Here is a 9384-nt window from a genome sequence, read left to right on the forward strand (position 1 = left end):
AAATGACACTGTAGATTCCTGACCTCAATTTCCTGTCGTGTCTGAACGAACACGTGGCTTTGATCAGTGATAGATTTTAAATGAATTGATCTTCAACCTCTCAACTGCTGAAATATATTCATTTGCTTTGCTTTTGGTTTACGATTTAACTTTGAATTCATTTCAGTTGCTTGAGATAAAACAAGTGTTAAGATATTCTCTAATTATCTAAAAGTCATAACTGGTGCTGAACATTAGCAGCATCAAACCTTTTGCATTCTCTGGGGAACTGTTTGACGTTTCATCGGAAAATGTTTACTCACTGTTGGGATTTAAACTTTAGCCTATTTTTATTAGATGTGAATTCTATTCTCTGTAAAATTGCCCAGCCATTAGTTATGACATAATCGCATCAATAAATTTGCCTCCATATATAGGTACATTGTACATCGTGTCATAGTTCGGGATAACCTGGTGACATGTCCCTTGCAATAAAGCAATGTCTCCGTTTCTGATTGTGCTGTTGCTAGCTGCTGTGCCGACGCGGGAAACATCTGGTATCGTCTGTAAGCGTCGAACAAAGCATCATTTACCTGATTTATCTGAGGATGGGGATGTCATCCTGGGTGGAATATTTACAGTGCATTTAGAATCGATTCAGGGCGTTCATTCATTTACCATTGCTCCGACAGAAACAGAATGCGGAAGGTGAGTCTAGCTTTTGTCGTGGACAATTGCCACTTCACTTGCTGTACAAAACGACAAAATAAACTTTCACTCTAGCACCAGTCCTAAATTAAATTTTCTGGATTCGGTGGCTAATTATAATCTGGCAGGTATAAATAGATTTAGCTTTGTCTTTATTTAACTTAACATTGTGCACCGACGTTCTTTGTGTAGCAGCGCTGATATTATTGGAACTAGTTAAGCAATTGTATGTGTTTATCTGTAAATATAATCTGAAGAATGATCAGCAAATATATATCAAAAAATGACCGACACTCTGGTACAGTTGCTATGGAAACAAGTATATGCTAAACACCGTGTAACAGTCTGAATCGATGTGTCCTTAATACACCTGTGTAGAACTACCTGGTGTTCGTAACACGTTAGAGGACGGGGTGTTGTACAGGTTGCTAAATCATTGAATTACACTGGGCCTAATAACAAATACGGGTGTCTGCAAAGGTACCACTGCGTTCCTAATTATTTTGCTTTGATAGTTGTGTCACTTCCTTGTGCTCTTTCTGTTTTCCATGTCTGATAATGCATACGTTGCTAGATAATGGGATAGAAAATGCCTTTTCTCTCATATAAGATTAACCTTGCTTCAGCTACAGCGTATATAGACCCAGATGAACTACTATTGTATTTGAGTTATAAAGATATGATTTTGTCTTATTGGCGTTTTTATTCAAAACTAGTGTTTAAGACGTGCATATATATTTGACGCATTACTTGAGCACTAATCTTATCCTTTTGTTTGTGACGACATGCATTAAACTTGAATCTCATCATTGAAGCCTAATATACTTCCTTAATCGGGTGATTAAATAGTATCGTCAGAGAACATTAATAAAGTATAGTCAAAAATATAATTTTAGGAAGTGTAACGAATGACATTTTCAATTACAATAATTAATTATAGATCTTTAGTACAGGCCTCCATGTATCGCAATGCCCCTAGAATATCAAACCTCGTTTGAATGGGTTTTCCTGTCATATCTCTGACTAGCAAGAGAAAAATCCATTTCTTGGTCGTTACTGCATGAAGGTATATTTTTTTCTCGAATATGGTTTCATAAGAACAAAATATTGTGTGTTATAAAATTTACGCAATACCTGACTGAATTATGCATCATGTTCTTTTATATGTATCTCGCAGTTTTCACTTGTCAAACTTTCGCTTGGTGCAGACCATGATTTTTGCTATTGAAGAAATAAACCAGAATAAAACTCTACTTCCGAATATCACTCTGGGATATAAGATCCACGATGACTGCTCGTCCTCGGCGATTGCGTCAAAAGCAACGCTCGCTTTGGTCAACGGTAAAGAAGAACGAATTGATTACCCAGAATGTAGAGGTTCCTCCAATGTCGCTGCTATTATTGGTTGTGATATATCTACGTCCTCTATAGCAGCTGCAAGGACAATTGGGTCTTTCGGAATTCCGATGGTAAAGTGTAAAATATTTGACTGCGTTTTCAATAAGACGGTGTTTAGGTATCTTCGGTCAGTTTCCAGCGAATGGAAGTCTGCCATACACATCAAAAAAGTCCCAGGTTGGATGCGGTATCTTTACTGAGTTATTTGATGCGCGCGAAGAAGTGCTCTGGTCGCAAAGTGTAGCGACAGCAAAATCGTAAATTATTTTAGAACAAATCTTCCCAAACGTAGTTAAGGTCTAACTATAATACTGAACTTCTGAAATTTTATTCCGCCATTTGTTATTTTGTGTTGCAACAGATTGAAATTTGTTATATTAATTCCAATTACATTTTGAACGTTTTAATATTAAAATTTTGTACGAATATCAACTAGTTCGAATTGTGCAGAAAAGCTTGCAATAAATTATAATCCTTATGTATAGTGAATTTAAAGAAGGTTATCAAACCCTATTCATATATTTAGTTTTTCTTTGCACAGGTTAGTTACTTCTCTACTTGTACCTGCCTCAGCGATAAGCAAGAATACCCTACATTTTTTAGAACTATACCGAGTGACATCTATCAGTCCAAACTTCTCGCGGAACTCGTGAAAACTTTCGGCTGGACTTGGATTGGAACAGTTAGAAGTAACAGTGATTACGGTAATTTTGGAATGCAAGCATTTGTTGAACACGTCCAAAAATTTGGGGTTTGCATTGCGTACTCTGAATCTTTTTACAGGACCGATCCCATGGAGGAAATCAGCAAAGTAGTGCAGGTGATCAAACAGGCGACTACAAAGGTCGTGGTGGCCTTTGTTAATCCCGGAGATATGCGAGTTTTACTTAAGGAGGTTTTGCGTCAAAATGTAACCGGCATACAGTGGATTGGAACTGAAGGGTGGGTTACAGAACATTTGCTCCCACCCGAAGAAAGCGCAAAATTTCTCGTTGGGACAATCGGCGCATCACCCCGTAGGACAGAGATAGCAAACCTGAGAGATTATCTTCTTCAAGTTCATCCTTCTAAGTTTCGTGACAACATTTTGGTGAAGAAATTTTGGGAAAAGGTATTCAGATGCAATATGACAAAACAAAGAAATTCTGCATTTCAAACACGGCAATGCACAGGGAAGGAACAATTGGATGGGATAGAAAATGCATATCTTCCGGAAATAATGGACGGAAGTTCGTACCACGTGTACAAAGCGGTCTATGCTGTTGCTCATGCACTTCACGATATGCGTTCCTGTGAAGAAGGCAATGGGCCCTTTATGAATAATACATGTGCTCATATCTCAAATTTTGAGCCCTGGCAGGTAAGAAAACGTGTTCATTTTATTGTAACGCAATCCTTTACAAATACGACCTATACACAATGTGGACAGGCATCATCATGGTTGTGAAGCGTTGTTTGTTCCATTTTCATCTGTGACCTTTTCTCACGACTAACTATGCTAAACAATTCTATTTTAATAAGAAAAAAATACCTTTAGGGAATGAGATAAAAGAACTGACACGCCAGTGCTGAAAGCATGAATACGTACCTCCGTTTAACGTCTCATCCGAACTATGACACCTCCGACAGGAGAGCGCTCCCTCAGTACTGGCCTATATTTTGTGCTCAAGCCTGTAGAATGAGACTTGAACACGCAACCTTTTGACTCAGAGGCTAGAATGGTACCCACTGAGCCACAGCTGACACTCTCATTGTTATCTATGGTCCATGATCAGAAACATACGAATCATAATGAATGACCAACCGCCAAGCGGTTATTTGTTCCTCTTTGGGTGCTGATTGCCTTGTCCTATATTTCCAGCATTTTTTTTTAAGTTGAATTTGAATGTATATATTGTTTATATGCACCTAATCCACGATTACAACTAAAGATTTACATGCCTTCCGTTATTCTTCTATAGCTGCTCCATTATCTACACTCAGTAAATTTCACAGCTCGGACTGGAGAAATCGTATATTTTGATGAAAACGGTGATCCAGTCCCAACATACGAATTAATAAATTTCCAATCGAATTTGAACGGTACTGTTGATATAGTAAATATTGGCTACTATGATGGTTCAGCACCTTTAGGGCAGGAAATTGTCCTGAATATCGGGGATATCGTGTGGAGCAGCGTTGGAAGTAAGGTATGTTATGCAGGACTCTTACTGGCAAACCATGATCAATCGTGAGCTTTAGACCCGCAAAATGAAAAACAAGTGCGTGTGTGTGTGTTAATAATTCTTGGGATGTGGGCGTCGCAGGCAGGGCTGGCATTTATTGCCCAACTCGAGTTGCTCTGGTTTGAGGTAGTAAGAGGTGGGGTGGGGCTGATTAGGGACCAAACAAGGGATATACACATGGAGGCAGAGGGCATGGCAGAGGTACTAAATGAGTACTTTGTATCTGTCTTTACCAAGGAAGAAGAAACGTCCAAAACCACTGTAAAAGCAGAGGTAGTTGAGGTACTGTATGGGATACAAATTGTTAAAGAGGAGGCACTAGAAAGGCTGGCTGTACTTCAAATAGATAAGTCACGAGGTCTGGATGGGATGCAACCTAGGTTGCTGAGGGAAGTAAAGGTGCAAATTGCAGAAGTACTGGCCACAATCTTCCAATCCTCCTTAGACAGAGGTGGTGCCGGAAGACTGGAGAATTGCAAATGTTACAACCTTGTTCAAAAATGGATGTAACCATAAACCTAGCAACTACAGGCCAGTCAGTTTAACCTCAGTGGTGGGGAAGCTTTTAGAAACACTAATCCAGGACAAAATTAAGAGTCACTTGGACAAGTGTGGACTAATAAGGGAAAGCCAGCCCGGATGTGTTAAAGACAAATCGTATTTGACTAACTTGATTGAGTTTTCTGATGAGGGAACAGAGAGGGTTGATGAGGGCAATGCTGTTCATGTTGTGTTTCTGGACTTCCAAGAGGCATTTGATAAAATGCCACATAATAGGCTTGTCAATAAAATTTAAGTGCATGGAATAAAAGTGGCAGTGGCAACATGGAATCGAAATTGGTTAAGTAATAGGTAAGAGAGGGTAGTGGTGAATGGCTATTTTTCAGACTGGAGGAAGGTATGCAGTGGTGTTCCCCAGGGGTCGGTACTGGGACCATTGCTTTTCTTGATATATATTAATGACTTGGATGTGGGTGTACAGGGCACCGTTTCAAAATTTGCAGATGGCAAAAACTTAGAAGTGTAGTAAACAGTGAGGAGGATAGTGATGGACTTCAAGAGGACATAGACAGGCTGGTGGAATGGGCGATACGTGACAGATGAAATTTAATGCTGAGAAGTGTGAGTTGATACATTTTGGTAGGAAGAACGAGGAGAGGCAGTATAAACTAAAGGGTGCAACTTTAAATAGGGTGCAGGAACAGAGACCTGGGGGTATATGCACACAGGTGGTTGAAGGTGGCAGGACAGGTTGAGAAAGCGGTTAAGAAAGCATGCAGGATCCTGGGCTTTATAAATAGAGGCACAGTGTACAAAAGCGAGGAAGTCATGATGAACCTTTATAAAACATTGGTTCGGCCACAATTGGAATATTGTGTCCAATTCCGGGCACCACACTTTAGGAAGGATTTGAAAGCCTTGGACAGGGTGCAGAAAAGATTTACTAGAATGGTTCCAAGGATGAGGGACCTCAGTTACGTGGATAGACTGGAAAAGCTGGGATTGTTCTCCTTACAGCAGAGAAGGTTGAGAGGAGATTTGATACAGGTGTTCAAAATCATGAAGGGCCGAGACAAAGTAAATGAAGAAAAACTATTCCCACTGGTGGAAGGGTCGCGGACCAGAGGACACAGGTTTAATTTGATTGGCAAAAGAACCAAAGGCGACATGAGGAAATACCTTTCTACACAGTAAGTGGTTAAGATCTAGAATGCACTACCTGGAAGAGTGATGGAAGCAGGGTCAAATGTGGCTTTCAAAAATGATTTAGATAGGTACCTGAAGGAGAAAACTTTGCAGGGCTACGGGGAAAGTGCAGGGGTGGGACTAACTGGATTGTTCTTGCAGAGAGCCGAATCAAGTTCGATGGGCCAAATGGCCTCCTTCTGTGCCGTAACTATTCTATGATTCTATGATTCTATATCGATAATGTAAGTATGTTTTCCTTTGCTTTAGATTCCACGTGCACTTTGCACAGAACCTTGTCCTCCTGGAACAAGAAAAGTAAGCAGGAAAGGGCAGCCGATATGTTGTTTTGACTGTGCAGAATGCTCCGATGGTGAGATTAGTAATACCACAGGTATGTACAAACATGTTTACGGTGTACTCAGAACATAGGAACAGGGAACCTAAGAACATACGAACAAGAAAAGGGCATTCAGCCCCTCGAGCCTGTTCCGCCATTCATTGAGTTCATGGCTGATCTGTTTTCTAGCTCCATCATCCATCTTGGCTCCATATCCCTTAATACCTTTGGCTAGCAAAAAACTATCGCATCCAGATTTAAAATAATGAATTGAGCTGGCATCTACTGCTTTTCGTGGGAGAGAGTTCCACACTTCTACCACCCTTTGTGTGAAGAAGTGTTTCCTAACTGCTCTTCTGAACGGCCTGGCAAGTTATGTCCCCTTGTCCTAGACTGCCCCACCAGCGGTAAATGTTTTTCTCTATCCATCCTAATAATTCCTTTCAATATCCTAAAATCCTAAATCAAATCACCCCTTAAGTTTTTATATTCCTGGGAATACAAGCCTAGTTTATGTAATCTCTCCTCATAATTTAAACCTTGGAACCCTGGTAACATTCTGGTGAATCAGCACTGGACTCTTTCCAAGGCCAATATACCCTTTCTAAGGTGCAATGCCCAGAACTGTATACAGTACTCCAGATGTGGTCTAACCAAAGCTTTGTATAGCTGTAGCAAAACCTCCTCCCCTTGATATTATAGCCCTCTAGTTATAAAGGCTAACATTTCATTAGCCTTTTTGACTATTCATGGAACCTGACTATTACATTTTAGTGATCTGTGTACACCGACCCCTAAATCTCTTAGGACTTCCATTGGGGCAGAAATTGCTCCTGAAATAATGGAGGAGCTCAACAGCGCTCTCTGTTTTTAATGGCCAATCGAAGAAGAAGTTGCCGAATTGGCATATGTGCACGACAATGCGGAAATCGTGAGTTTGCTCTTATTGGTTTGCCGGCGATTTGACAGTTGCGAATTAAAGGGCCATCGCACGCTACAACCATAGAAATCACTGAAAAATCGCAAACTTGCTCATCTGCCCAGCTGGAACTTAACTAATTACGCCACTAAACAGGTTCACTTGAAAATGCCAGGTCTAAACTAAGTTTTAAAAGCACTATAACTCTTTATGACTGCTAAACAACTAACAATTCAATTTTAAAAATGTGGAGTCTCATATTATTCCTTATTTTCTTATTTTTTAGTTTCTGGTCATTAAAAAAATATTTTCTGTTTTACTTTTGCCTTCTGTCTCTTTAGTTCAATTATTTCTTTGGCTTTTTATTTTAAAAAATAGTTTTTTTGTTTATAATCACTTCCAGAATACTAACTTTAAAAGAATGTTTGCCTGCTTATGGGCGTGGCTTCTCGGCCTGACAGATTTTGTGGGCGTGTTTTCTATTCTCAGACATTTCAATGCCAATCAATTTACGCTGTTCAGAGGCTAGGTTGATTGCGCACAATTCTTGAAAAGTTCAAAATCATGCAAGTCGACACCACAGAGCCGCAGTGAGTACATTTGCAAATTTATTTCGCAGGAACTGCAGCGATCGTTTCCTCACCGCTCTGCTCAAGTTCAGCCGATTTTGTTACTAGCTTTTCACCATTTAAAAAATGACCGATTCATCCTGTTTCGGTCCAAAATAGACGACCTCGCACTTATGTGCATTGAAATGCATCTGCCACAGTTTTGCCCACTCACTTAGTCCGTCATTGTCTCTTTGTAATTTTATGCTACCGTCCTACTATTCCACCACACTGGGTCATCCGCAAACTTGGATGTATGGCTCTCGTTTGGTTAGTCTGTGATCACAAGCACCTTTCCTATTAAAAACGAGAAACTATTATTTTTTTCAGATTCAACAGACTGTATGAAGTGCCCTGTGGAATACTGGTCTAATCAACAAAAAGACCGATGTGTTCGCAAGAAGATTGAATTTCTTTCCTTTGGAGAGATTCTGGGATTTGTGTTAGTGACACTTGCATTAGTGGGATTGTGTTTTACACTGGCCACAGCTGCAATTTTCTTCCACTATCGAGAAACTCCTATCGTTAAGGCTAACAATTCCGAGCTAAGCTTCCTTCTTCTCTTCGCACTAATGCTTTGCTTCCTATGCTCACTTACTTTCATTGGTGAACCATCCAAATGGTCTTGCATGTTGCGCCGTACCGCGTTCGGTATTGTATTTGTCCTCTGTATTTCCTGTATTTTGGGGAAAACCATTCTTGTTGTGATAGCCTTTAAAGCAACGCTTCCCAACAACAGCGTCATGAACTGGTTTCGACCTACGCAGCAACGGTTAGGCGTGTTCATCCTTACATTTATTCAAGGTTTAATTTGTACTATCTGGCTAACTGTATCACCTCCATATCCACTGAAAAATATGACCTATTATAGAGATGTCATTATTTTGGAATGTGACGTGGGGTCTTTAAAAGCCTTTTATTTTGTGTCGAGTTATATTGCTCTTCTGTCCACTGTATGTTTTCTGCTTGCTTTCCTTGCCCGGAAACTGCCAGATAATTTCAATGATGCGAAGTATATAACTTTCAGTATGCTGATCTTCTGTGCAGTTTGGATAACTTTTATTCCAGTTTATGTGAGCTCTCCTGGAAAGTACACTGTGGCTGTAGAAGTGCTTGCTATCTGGGCATCAAGCTTTGGTTTGCTTCTCTGTATTTTTGTTCCAAAATGTTAGATTATTTTACTGAAACCGCAGAATAACACAAAGAAACATATGATGGGCAAAGGACCTTCATAGTAACTCTGAAAGTCTTATTATGTGTACCTGTACTATGTTCCATCTCAATTTCTTAGTATTTGAACTTGTATTATGTTCGATTTGAACTTCTTACTAGTTGTTCCTTTACTATGTTCCATCTGAAATTCTTAGTACTTGTAGCTGTACTAAGTTCGATTTATATAACTGTTACGTCAATGTACATAATCTTTGCTTATTAAACGTAGCTTGGATTCACTGTCGATATAAAATGTGTTGTTTTCTAAGATATGAAAGCAAATGGATTCAATTTTGTATCATTATTTAA

At 39.7% G+C, this 9384-nt stretch overlaps 1 pseudogene; it reads left to right on the forward strand.

Annotated features, from left to right (window-relative positions):
• Positions 1-544: 544 nt before the first annotated feature.
• Positions 545-9098, forward strand: LOC137330977 (extracellular calcium-sensing receptor-like; annotated as a pseudogene).
• Positions 9099-9384: the final 286 nt, after the last annotated feature.

The sequence above is a fragment of the Heptranchias perlo genome, chromosome 13 (assembly GCF_035084215.1).
Source record: "Heptranchias perlo isolate sHepPer1 chromosome 13, sHepPer1.hap1, whole genome shotgun sequence".
Taxonomy (NCBI): domain Eukaryota; kingdom Metazoa; phylum Chordata; class Chondrichthyes; order Hexanchiformes; family Hexanchidae; genus Heptranchias; species Heptranchias perlo.